The sequence below is a fragment of the Sturnira hondurensis genome, unplaced genomic scaffold (assembly GCF_014824575.4).
Source record: "Sturnira hondurensis isolate 20B ecotype Veracruz unplaced genomic scaffold, ASM1482457v3 Scaffold0020184, whole genome shotgun sequence".
NCBI classification, from domain to species: Eukaryota; Metazoa; Chordata; class Mammalia; order Chiroptera; family Phyllostomidae; genus Sturnira; species Sturnira hondurensis.
Genome location: NW_028092815.1, coordinates 2784613 through 2797081, shown reverse-complemented (window position 1 = coordinate 2797081; position 12469 = coordinate 2784613).

Genomic DNA, 12469 nt, shown 5'->3' with positions numbered 1-12469 from the left:
ATGCATGTTCTCCACCCTCCACTCCCCTCTTTTAAAAAGTTTCTGTGTGGCACCCACATTGCAGCTCCAAGCCATAGCCCACCTCTCTGTGTGCCCCACTTTCCCAAAAGGCAAAAATTGTTTCTTGGTCAGGGCCGGCCACAGCCTTCCCATGCCTCTGACAATCTTAGGAGCCAGAATTTCTATTTTGGACCCTCCTGGTTGCCACTACAAGCATGGACATGCTGCACAGGAGTCTCCCAGACTTCATAGATCCTCCCAAGTCTCTCCTGATTAGGATTAGGGGTCCTCTGTATGGGGCTGGGCCCCCTGCTCCAGGATGGTGGGAGCCACCACACTGCGCTTTCTTTCCTCTGCTTCACGTACCTCATGCAAGATATTTCCCCTTCAACTTGTAAAAATCTCTTACTGGATGGTGCAAAGCCTCTTCTGTACTTCCTGGCTTCAAAATTTCATGTAAGCTAAGATCAATGGTTTTTTTATTATCTATTCATATGGGGTATAGAGCTTAGTGGTTAGACAATCATATACTACTTTACATAGTGTTTCCCTCGATACATCCAGTATCCCAGCTGACACCATACATAGTTGTCACAATATTATTGACTATATTCCTTATCCTTACTTTCCTGTGACTATTTCATAGTTACCACTTTGTGCTTCTTAGTCCCTTTGCCTCTTTCACCCAGTGCCCAAACTCCCCTCCTTTCTGACAACCACCAATTCCCTGTCTGTATCTATGAGTCTGTGTCAATTTTGTTTATTTTGTTGTTTATGTTCCACATATAAGTGAAATCATATTGTATTTGTCCTTCCCTGAGTTATATAAATGTTTAATCACTGGGTTGTATATCTAAAACTAGGGGTATAATATTGTACGTCAAATTTAATTGAAAAATTTAAAAAATTAAAAATAAAATCCTGTAGTATATCAGGTAGTTGTTAATAAAACAGCCTTGGCCCTACTTTCTAATGAATAGCCAGTTTGCTGTGTGGGCACCATACCCACTTGTCCACTGGTCAGATCCCACCCGGATCACCCTGGAAAATTTGGAGTTGTTTCTGAGAGAATCTGGGCTTCAATCCTGATGTTTTGCTTAATAGGTGGACCTTAGGGAGCAGCTCGAGTCATTTCTCAAATGCTGTTTCCTCATCTCTAACATGGGAATAATAATGTCTACCTCACACAGTTGCTGTGAGGGTGAAATGATGCTCTGCATGAGAAACTGCCTCTGCAGAGCACCTGTAAATGGTGGCTTAGTGCTGGCTCCAAGTTGCAGCTTGGGCTGCCTGCTAATGACCACATGACTAAGTTTCACTTTCATTGGTTTGCTGGTGAGATACGCATGCTGAGTTTGCACAGCCATGTGCCAACAGGATAAATTATGGCTAGCTGAAGGTTTCTTTTTACAGATGACAGTTGTGGTGAAATTACAGAGTAACCTTCAATCTTCTCCATTTCTAGGGAAGGCCTGATTCTGACAAATGGTGCCTATGCTCAGCTCTCTTTGCTCACATCCTATTAGGAGGAGCTGGTCACTGTCTCCAGACAGCAGCCAGAAAGAGAAGATTAACAGTTTTCAGGTTGCCAAGCCATAGCTGCGCTGCTTTCTTGCTGGTGGGAGAATCATAAATGCCTGGTCTGGGCTGTTCCTGGATGACTGAGGTCCTGAGAGCAAAGGCCATGGGAAGCAATAGTGCCCACAAGCCCTGAGCTGATCACTGACACAGAACACACCAGAGCTGTGAGGTCTTTTTTGTGTGCATGTTTACCCCCAGGGTTGCCTTTTTTCTCTGAAAGGGACTCAGCACAGTACCACACACAATTAGATACTAGGGCAATCAAGGCTTCATGAAGTAATTTATCATTTTTATTTTATAAGAAGTCCCTGAGAAGGAAAGATTCTGGGGCTTACGAAGAGCTTACATTTTAAAAAGTAATAGAGATAAATAAACATAAAAATCTCGTGACAAACATAAACCAAAAAAATCTTCAAAAGACACAAGATAAAGAGAAAAAAACACTGAAAAAAATAGAAAACAAAAAAGAAAAGAGAGTTCAGAAGAAGAAAGAATTAGAGAAGAACTACAAAAACAACCCAAAGACAATTATCAAAATGACAATATATCCATACTTATCAACAATTGCTCCAAATGTAACTGAGCTAAATGTTCCAATCAAAAGACACAGGTGAGATGGTGGAGGGACTGAGCAAAAAGGCAAAAGGACTCAGGGACATGGACAACAGTGTGCTGACTGCTAGGGGAGGGGAGTATAAGGGATTAAATGGTATGGAAAATAATACAATACCGATTAAATTTAAAAAGACATAGAGCAGCTGAATGGATACAAAATTATATATATATATATATATACACATATATATATGTGTGTGTGTGTAAATATATATATAATGTCTACAATAGATTCACGTTACATAGAAAGATATAAAGAGACTAAAACTGAAGAGATAAGATACTCCAGTAAATACAAATGAAATAAAACTGGGGTAGCAATATTTATATCAGAAAAAATAGAGTTTTAAATAAAAAAAGTACAAAGAGACAAAGAAAAATATTTCATAGTGATAAATGCATCAATTCAGGAAGAAGATAACAATCACGAATATCTGTATGCCTAACACAGTAGCACCTAAGTATATAGAGTAAATATTAATGGATATGAAAGGAGAAATTAACAGTAATACAATGATAGTAGGAGACTTTAATAACCTACTAACATTATTGGACATACCATCTAGACAGAAATTTATAAGGATATAATGGCCTTAAATGTCGCATTATACCAGATTAATTTAATAGACATTTATAGAATATTTTATCCAAAAACTGCACAATTCACATTTTTTCAACTGCTCATGGACCATTCTCAAGATTGATCATATATTCAGTCACAATACAAGTCTCGATAAACTCAAAAGAGTAAAATCATATTAAGAATTTTTTTCTACTCAATTAAAAATGGACAAAGGACCTGAACAGACACTTCTCCAAGGAGGACATACAGAGGGCCCAGAGACACAGGAAAAGATGCTCAGTATTGCTAGACATCAGAGAGATACAAATGAAAACCACAATGAAAGATGGTGGTGAGATAGGTGGGATCAGATTCCACTTCCCCATGCACATAGGTGAAACATCTAGCTGATCTACTGAAGAACAGAGCAAACAGCCAACAGCACCCCAACATATATGAAGATAGAAGACCAAAAATTGTAGAGGACATTAAAAAAACATGGTAAGGAGAATGTTTCAAGACAATAAGGTCCCTGGAACCAGTGCTGGGACAAGGGCAGCTGCTGCCTGATGGGTCTGCCACAGGGTTCCTGAGAAAAAGCCAGGTCAACAGCTCCCTCCCCTGCCAAACAAGGTTTGAGCAGCACCAGGAGCGACCTGATTGCTTGAAGTTGCAGAAAGGGGAATAAGGATGAGGTGGCAAATGCACAGGGTTTGTGAGCACCCACAGAGTCTGTGGATGCTATCTGGGGAGTGTTGAGAGTTGGGCCGTGAGGGGCTTTGACTAGGATAGTCCCTGCTCTAGTTGGAGAGGTGGGCTGTGGGACAGAGGACAGGCCCTTGTATGGAGTGGCAGGCTTGAGCAGGAGGAATTTCTCAAAAAGAAAACGTGAAAAAAGAGATACTCAGTGGCTGTTTGGGGAATTCTCCTGCAGCAGCAACTCAGCCCTCCTCCCCACCCAGCTGTGCGGTGGTGCAGAAAGCCCCGAGCTCACACCTGAAGTCCCAGGGAGAGTGCACACCATGAAAGGCCCATGCCACACCCACAGCCATGAGGAGAGTGTCCACCCAAATCTGTGGACTGGAGGCTGCCCAATTTGATCAGGAAAGAAAAAAAAGTGAGGCCAATCCCCCCTCAGCCTGCTGCAGCCAGGAAGACCAGTGAGACTGGCTTGGCCAGTTTGAAGCAAGCAGGAGGCTTTTTATATTTTAAGTAATTCTTTATTTATCTTTATTTTAACTCCCTCTTTTCCTTCTTTCTTCTTTTATTCCTTCTTCCTTTTTTTCCCTTTTTATCTTTTCTTCCTTCCTTTTTTAAAAATTCCCACAAATGAGACAATAAAACCTGAAACTGTGAAAAGACCAGAGTTGGACCCAAAGAGGGAGCATCCCAACAGCTGAGACAGTGAGATAAATTTCACTTTGCTACTCCAGAGAACTTTCAAGTTATTGTATATTTGTATTATTTTTTCATTATTCTTACATCTTTCATTGTATTTCTCTTCTTTCTGTTTAGTCTTTTTTGCTTGGCTGGTTAAATTGCATTGTTAGACTAATTTCCCTTGTTCTCTCTTTCATAGTGTATTGTCTGTCAGTTTACCATCTTTCACTTCACTCGTGTTCCATTAGCACACTATCCTAGGTCCTATACTTCCTATTCTTGTTATCCAGATCACATAGATTCTGTCATATGATTGTTGCCCCATTATTATTGTAAATAATAGCTGTTCTATACATTTGTAAATACTGCAGAGCACTCCTCCCAGATCTTAGCCAATTTCACTGCTTCCTGAACTTTATTACTGTTGTGGTTAACTCTATTCTCACACACACTACACCTATTTTCTATTGTGTATTCCCACTTTACCTCATAATCTGACCTCCCATAAGCTCACTGCTTTCTAGATCTAACTCACAATCCTTCCCTGCCACTAACAAGAGTTTTATCTTTTTTCCACCCTTTCTAAAAGGTGACTAGTTGTGTGAAATATCACAGTTAACACTATACGTATTCAAAGGATCTCCTATCTCTTCTCTATGGGCTGGTACTTTAAATACCATAAAGTACACTGCTGCAGTCTTAAACCATTTTGCCTCCACCCTCCAACTGATCACAAAAAAAGGTGGAAGTTGTGAACACCAGGATACCTGCTGGAAGAGGAAACCCACCAATAAAGGAACCACCAATGGATAACAACAGAAGAAAGTGCAGGTGGGAGTGGAAGCCACACTAACTCAATCCAGGACCAATCTGGAAATACAAAAAAATAGTGGTGAAATTACTCAGGACAAGCAACTGAACAAGAGCAAGAGAGAATTCTCAAAACCTTGCACACAAGGAAGAACCAGCTTCATTACAACCTGCCCACACCTGCACAACACAATACAAGAGGTGGTGGACAGAGTGACCCTCATTTAACCAGCTGGTGGGAAGGACCCATCAAAGAAAGACCCAACAACAATCAAAAATCAAAGGCAAACAGAGAGTCAACATAAACAAGAGCCCCAGACCAGTTAGCTCAGGAGATCAAGGAGACTGCACCGCTGAATCTCACAGGTCTTCTACCACAGAAGTTCATACCATAAACCCAGGGAGTCAGAACAGATCAATTTAAAAAGCAGAGACTAACAATCAGAGTCTCACAAACAATGGGAAGACAAAGAAACAATCCCCAAATGAAAGGAAAGGAGAAAGCCTCAGAAAGAATGCTAAATGACATAGAGGCAAGGCAACTATCAGATATTGAGTTCAAAGTAATGATTATAAGGAAGCTCAATGAGCTTACAGAGAATTACCAAAAACTGCAGGGAAACTACAATGAACTCACTGCAAACTATATCAACATGAAAAAGGAAATAGAAACTATCAACAGGGGCCAAGAGGAAATAAAAATATAATTTTTAAACTGAAGAACACAGTAGAAGGAATCAAAAGCAAGCTCAATGAAGCAAATGATTGGATCCGTGAGCTGGAGGAAAGGTAGAAGAAAACACCCAGAGTGAGAAAGAAAAGGAAAAGGGGCTCAGAAAGAATGAAGAGGGATTAAGGAAAATGTAGGACCACATGAAATGTAATAATATGTATATAATAGGGATACAAGAAGGAGAAGAAGAAGAGCAAGGGACAGAAAACCTGATAGAAAAAGTAATGATGGAAAACTTCCCCAATTTGATAGAGTAAAAGTCACACAAATCCTGGAAACACAGAGAGTCCCAATCAAAAGAGGCCCACTTTAAGATGCATCATAATTAAAATGGCAAAATTCCAAGATAAAGAGAGAATCTTCAAGGCAGCAAGGGAAAAACAAGAAGTAAAATACAAGGGGGACCCTATAAGACTAGCAGCTGACTTCTCAATGAAAATGCTCCAAGCCAGAAGGGAATGGCAAGAAATATTCAAAGTAATGAAAACCAGAGGCCTGCAACCAAGATTACTTTATCCAGCAAGGCTCTCAGTTAAAATGGAAGGCCAAATAAGCAGCTTTCCAGATAAAAGAAGCCTAAAAGAATATACATCCTCCAAACCAGCTCTCCAGGAGATGCTACAGAGTTTGCCTTAAGAACAGGAGACAAACAGTAAAAGAGAGAGGAACACAGGTATGAAAAATGGCAATGAATAAGTAACTATTAATAATAACCATAAACATAAATGGATTAAATGCCCCAATAAAAAGACACAGAATAGCAGAATGAATAAGAAAACATGACCCACACATATGCTGCCTACAGGAGACCCACCTGAGAACAAAAGACCTACAAAGACTGAAAGTGAAGGGCTAGAAACAAATTTTCCAAGCAAACAGACAGGAAAACAAGCCGGGGTAGCAACACTCATATCAGACAAAATAGACTTCAGAAAAAGGGCCATAAAAAGAGACCCAGAAGGTCACTTCATAATACTCAAGGGAAGAATCCACCAAGAATACATTAACATTGTAAATATATGTGCACCCAACATAGGAGTACCCAAATACATAAAGAAAAATCTTGGAGGACTTCAAGAAAGACAATGATAGCAACACACTTGCATAGGGGATTTTAATACCCCACTGTCAAAAATGGATAGATGTTCTAAACAAAATATTAACAAGATATTGAGGCACTGAACAATGACCTAGATGAAATGGACTTAACTGATATATATAGAGCCCTTCATCACAAAGAAGCAAAAGACACATTCTTTTCAAATGCACATGGAACATTTCCAAAGATAGGCCACATGATAGGACACAAAACAAGCCTCAACGAATTCAAGAAAATTGAAATCATATCAAGCATTTTCTCTGACCACAAGGGATTGAAACTAGAAACCAACCTCAAGGAATAAAACCCAAAACACTCAAACTCGTGGAGATTGAATAGTATGCTATTAAACAATGAATGGGTCAAGAATGAGATTAGGCAAGAAATTAAAAACTTTCTGGAAACAAATGGAAATTAACTCACAAGAATCCAAAACTTATGGGACACAGTGAAGGTAGTCCTGACAGAGAAGTTTATAGCTATACAAGCCTACCAAGAAAAAATAGAACCATTTCAAATAAACAACCTAACCCTATGCCTACAAGAACTTAAGGAACAAAGACAATGCAAAGGAAGGAGAATAAAGGAAATACCAAGATAAGAGAAGAATTAAATGACATAGAGACTAAAAGCATAATTCTAAGCATCAATGAATCCAGGAGCTAATTCTTTGAAAAGATAAGCAAAATCAACAAGCCTTTAAGCAGGCTCATAAAAAAAGAGAGAGAGAGAGGACCCAGATAAACACAATCAGAAATGAAAGAGGAGAACTTCCGCCAAGATGGAGGCATAGGTGGAAACACTGTGCCTTCTCCCACAACCAAGTTTGAATACAACAAAGGTTTGGAGAAACAAAGACACAACCAAACGACAGAAAATTGAATTATACGGAAGTCCGACTACATCTAACCATTCAACGGGGACGGTAAGAGGGGCGGAGCCAGCAGCGAGCAGGGTTGGGCAGGACAGGGCCCCTGACCCAGGTGCGCAGGCAGACGGGAACCAGTTGGGATGCGGGGCAGACCACGGGCGCATATTCGTGCACAGTGAGACAGACCACGCAGACCCCAGGGGGCGAGGGCTGACGGCGGTGGCACACTCGCGTGCAGTGGGATGAAACGCATGGGCCCGGTGATTGACGGCAGCAACTGCGGCACCGGTGAGGGCCGTGGCGGCAGGCGGGGGACAGGACTCCATAGTCCCTCTTTGACCCCGCCCCCACATACAGCGTCACAACCCAGCGACTTAGTTGCCCTGCAATACCAGTGAGAGCCATTGTCCCTCTTTGACCCCGCCCCCACATACAAGGTCACAACCCAGCGACTGAGTTGCCCTGTTCTAGTGAACACTTTAGGGCTCTGATCCTGCTATGGAACAGGCACGAACAACCCGAAAGATGGCACAAGAAGAACTCAAAGTCCCAGAGCCAATAACTCTAAGCGACCGAGAAATTGCCAGCCTCTCAGAAGCACAATTCAGGACACTATTTATCAGGATGCTCACAGAACTGGTTGATTATAGTCACAAATTAGAGGAACAAAGTTACAAATTAGAGGAACAAAGTTACAAATTAGAGGAACGTGTGAGGGCTGGACTGATTGAAATGAAGGGAGATGCACAGGAAACCAATAGTGATGGAAAGGAAACTGGGACTCAAATCAATGGAATGGACCAGAAGGAAGAAAGAAACATCCCACCAGAAAGGAATGAAGAAATGAGAATTCAAAAAAATGAGGAGAGGCTTAGGAACCTCCAGGACATCTTTAAACGTTCCAACATCCGAATTATAGGGGTACCAGAAGGGGGAAAGAAACAGCCACGAGTGGAAAACGTATTTGAACAAATAATAAAGGAGAACTTCCCCCATCTGGCAAAGGAAATAGACTTCCAGGAAATCCGGGAAGCTCAGAGAGTGCCAAAGAAGTTGGACCCAAGAAGAAACACACCAAGGCACATCATAATTACATTAGCCAAGACCAAAATGAAGGAGAGAATCCTAGAAGCAGCAAGGGATAAGGGGACAGTCACCTACAAAGGAGTACCCATCAGACTGTCAGTGGATTTCTCAAAAGAGACCTTACAGGCAAGAAGGGGCTGGAAAGAAATATTCCAAGTCATGAAATCCAAAGACCTACAGCCAAGATTGCTTTATCCAGCAAAACTTTCATTTAGAATGGAAGGACAGATAAAGTGCTTCTCAGATAAGGTCAAGTTCAAGGAGTTCATCACCACCAAGCCCTTATTATATGAAATGCTAAAGGGACTTATATAAGAAAAAGAAGATGAAAAATATTAACAGTGAAAGGACAGCAAACACACAGGTATTAACAACCACACCTAAAACAAAAGCAAACCAAGAAGACCGCTAGATCAGGAGTGGAACCATAGAAATGAAGAACACATGGAGGGTTAGAAACAGGGGGGTGGGAGGGGGAGAAGAGGGGAGAAGGCACAGAAAATAGCATAGATGGTAGGCAGAAAATAGATAGGGGGGAGGGCGAGAATAGTGGGGGAAATATAGAATCCAAAGAACTTGAGACACGTGGTTATAAACTAAGGGGGGGAGAATGGTGGGGGAGGGAGGGTGTGGGTGGAGGGGATTGAAGGGGGGGAATAGAACAACTGTAATGGTATAATCAATAAAATATATTAAAAAAAAAAAAGAAATGAAAGAGGAGCCCTGGCTGACGTAGCTCAGTGGATGGACGGGCCTGCAAACTAAAGGATTGTGGTTTGATTCGTAGTCAGGGCACAAGCCTGCGTTGCAGGCCAGTTCCCAGCAGGGGCCGCATGAGAGGCAACCATACATTGATATTTCTCTCCCTCTTTCCTTCCCTTCCCCTCTAAAGATAAATAAATAAAATCTTTAAAAAAAAGAAATGAAAGAAGAGAGATTATAACTGATACCACAGAAATACAAAGACTTGTAAGAAATTACTGTGAAGAACTATATGACACAAAATTATAAAGCCTGGGCAAAATGGACACATTTCTAGAAAAATACAACCTTCCAAAACTGAATAAAGAAGAAGCAGAAAGCCTGAACAGACCAATAACAGCAGATGAAATTGAAACAGTAATCAAAAAGCTTCCAACACACAAAAGCCCTGGATCAAATGGTTTCACAGGAGAATTTTACAAAGCATTTAAGGGAGAGCTAACTCTTATCCTCCACAGATTGTTTCAAAAAATTCAAGAAAATGGAAGACTCCCAAACTGTTTTATGGAGTGAACATTATCCTAATCCTAAAACCAGATGAAGACACAACAAAGAAATAAAAGTTCAGGTCAATATTGCTGATGAACATAGATGCTAATATCCTCAACAAAATATTGACAAACCACGTCCAGCAATACATTAAAAAGATCATCTACCATGATCAAGTGGGATTCATTCCAGGAATGCAAGGATGGTACAATATTCACAAATCAATAAACATAATGCACCACACAAACAAAACAAAAGACAAAATCACATGATCATATCATTAGATGTGGAAAAAGCATTTGATAATGTGCAGAGCCCATTTATGATGAAAACACTTAGCAAAGTAGGAATGGAGGGAGCATTCCTCAATATAACAAAGGCCATATATCAGAGACCTATAGCCAACATCATACTCAATGGGCAAAAACTTACAGCGTTCTCACTAAGATCAGGAATAAGACCAAGATTTCTGCTTTCACCACACCTATTCAATATAGTATCGGAAGTCCTAGTCACAGCAATCAGACAAGAAAAAGAAATAAAATGCATCAAATTGGAAAGGAGGAAGCAAAACCGTCATTGTTTGCAGATGACATGATAGTGTACATAGAAAATCCTATAGACTCCACCAAAAAACTACTTGACCTAATCATTGAATTTGGCAAAACAGCCAGATACAAAGTCAATACTCAGAAATCAAAGACATTTTTATATACCAACAATGAAACATCAGAAACAGAAATCAGAAAAAAATCCCATTTGATATAGCAACAAGGAAAATAAAGTTCCTAGAAATAAACCTAACCATGGAGGTAAAAGACCTATACTCAGAAAATTATACAACATTGAAGAAAGAAATTAAGGAAAACACAAACAAATGAAAGCATGTACCATGCTCACAGATTGGAAGAATTAACACCCTCAAAATGGCCATACTACCCAAAGTGATTTATAGATTCAATGCAATCCTTATTAAAGTACCCATGACATATTTCACAGATATAGAACAAGCATTTTAGAAATTTATATGAAACTATAAACGACCCTGAATACCTGCAGCAATTTTTAGAAAGAAGAACAAAGCAGGAGGGATCACAATACTTAATATCACACTGTATTACAAGGCCACTGTAATCAAAAAAGCCTAGTACTGGCATAAGAACAGACACATAGACCAGTGAAACAGAACAGAGAGCCCAGAAATAAACCCAACTCTCTATGGTCAATTAATATTTGACAAAGAAGGAAGAAGCATAAAATGGAATAAAAATAGCCTCTTCAACAAAGGGTGTTGGGAGATCTGGACAGATACATTTAAAAAATGAAACTCAATCACCAACTTAACCCATATACAAAAATAAATTTAAGGTGGATAAAAGACTTAAATATAACTCATGACACCATAAAAGTCCTAGAGGAAAACATTGGCAGGAAAATCTCAGACATTGACACAACAACATCTTCACAGATATGTCCCCTAGAACAAGGGACTAAAGGAAAGAATAAACAAATGGGACCTCATCAAATTAAAAAGCTTCTGCATGGCTAAAGAAAACAGAATTAAAATGAAAAGGGAACCAGCTATATGGGAAAACATATTTGTCAATGATACCTCAGACAAGGGTTTGATCTCCAAAATACATAAAGAACTCACACAATTCCACTCCAGGAAAACAAAACACCCAGTTAAAAAATGAGCAGAAAACTTGAACAGACACTTCTCCAAGGAGGACATACAGAGGCCTGAGAGATATGTATGGAAGAAAACAGAAGCAGGTAGACTACATAGTTCAGTGCCTTGTTCAACAATCCAGGCAAAAATTTAACATTACTCAGCTGAAATAAAGGCAGAGGAAGTGAGAGTAGAGAAGAAATACAAGCCACATTGCAAAGGGATGAGCAATAAGTTGTGAGACTATGAGAATCATGGGCTATTTTGTACTCATGGGCTATTATCCGTTCTCTCTTCTTCTCGTGACAGAAGTCCTCTTAATCTTCCCTTGAGGAAGCAAAGGCCCAACAACTTGACTCGGGCACATACCTCAAAATTGGTCAATGGGAAAACCAGCTATTCCACTGAAGTCTGACTTTTTTTCCTGAAGCTATCAGAAAAGAGACTTTGGAGGGGTGGCCAAGCTATAGAGCCTTCTGAAAACAAATGAGAAAAACAAAGCAAAAATACAGAGACAGAGTCCTGTTAACATTTTTGAGACTCCAGATCCTACTGTGCTTGAAATCACTGAACTTTGCAATCATGTGAACCAGTCTCTTTTCTTGGGGCTTATTAAATCAATGGAGCTGAATTTCTGTAACTTTCAGTGGAGAGCCCTGACTAATATAAGAACTGGCCAAATGATGCACATAAGGAAAACCAGAGTCAATAATGACCCGATTTTTGGAGATCTGAGAGGAAGGTGATTGTTGTAAACACAAAACGAAAGAGGTAATGCAGACAGCAATGTTTACGGATCAGTACATTAC